This window comes from Psammomys obesus, unplaced genomic scaffold (genome assembly GCF_907164565.1).
Source record: "Psammomys obesus unplaced genomic scaffold, mPsaObe1.curated_primary_1811, whole genome shotgun sequence".
NCBI lineage: Eukaryota > Metazoa > Chordata > Mammalia > Rodentia > Muridae > Psammomys > Psammomys obesus.
This window is the reverse complement of record NW_026585643.1, coordinates 2,169,285-2,170,158: the sequence shown is the minus strand read 5'-3', so window position 1 is coordinate 2,170,158 and position 874 is coordinate 2,169,285.

Below are 874 nucleotides of genomic sequence, written 5' to 3'. Positions count from 1 at the left end.
GTGTGTGTGTGTGTGTGTGTGTGTGTGTGTGTGTGTGTGTGTGTGTGACTGCAGTAAATGATGTAAGCCCTTAGCTCCCCGATCCTGCCTCCATGCCTGCCACTTGATGCCACACCTCCTACCATGATGGGCTTGTGTCTCTCTGGAACCATATGCCCTAGTCTTTCTTCTGGAAGTTGCCTTGGTCATCATGTTTTACCACAGTAATAGAAACGCCTTTGACCAACAAACAATTCATCATGACCAAAATGAAGGAAATGATTCATTTGCCATATTGCCCAGGAGTAGTTGGCCTGACAGCATTGTGGGATAGCCTTCACCGCTGAATGACTACCATCTGTAAGAACAGACTGCCAGCCTCCATGACCTAGTTCATTCTTTAAGCCAGAAATTATGCTTTCCCTTAGAGCTATAATACATGGTTTCCCAAAGGGATGTGCAGACAACTTGAGCTCCTAGAAGTGACTTACACTCAAGCATTCTTGCTTCTGAGCCGGGTTTAGCGGTATTGACCTGTGATTCCAGCACTTGGCGGGCTGAGATAGGAGGGTAGGGCTTCAGAATCAGCCTCAGCAACATGACAAGATCCTGTTCAGAAAAAGAGTTTCTGTCAACACCACCTTGAATTTTGATTACCCAGATGCCTTAATTCCCAAGAAGTGAGTCAACTGTAAGTTAATGGATTAATGTGTAGAGAGGGGATCAATCTGAGTTCCAGGGGAAATGGGATTCAGGTAATTATTGTCTCTCAAAGTCTAATGACAACTAATAAGCATCTACGATAGACCTCTGAAACCCGACAGAGGAAAGACCAAGATACTTGTCAGTCAAGTTTGGCTAAGGAATCCTTGTAGCTGAGATACTTGATGTTTGA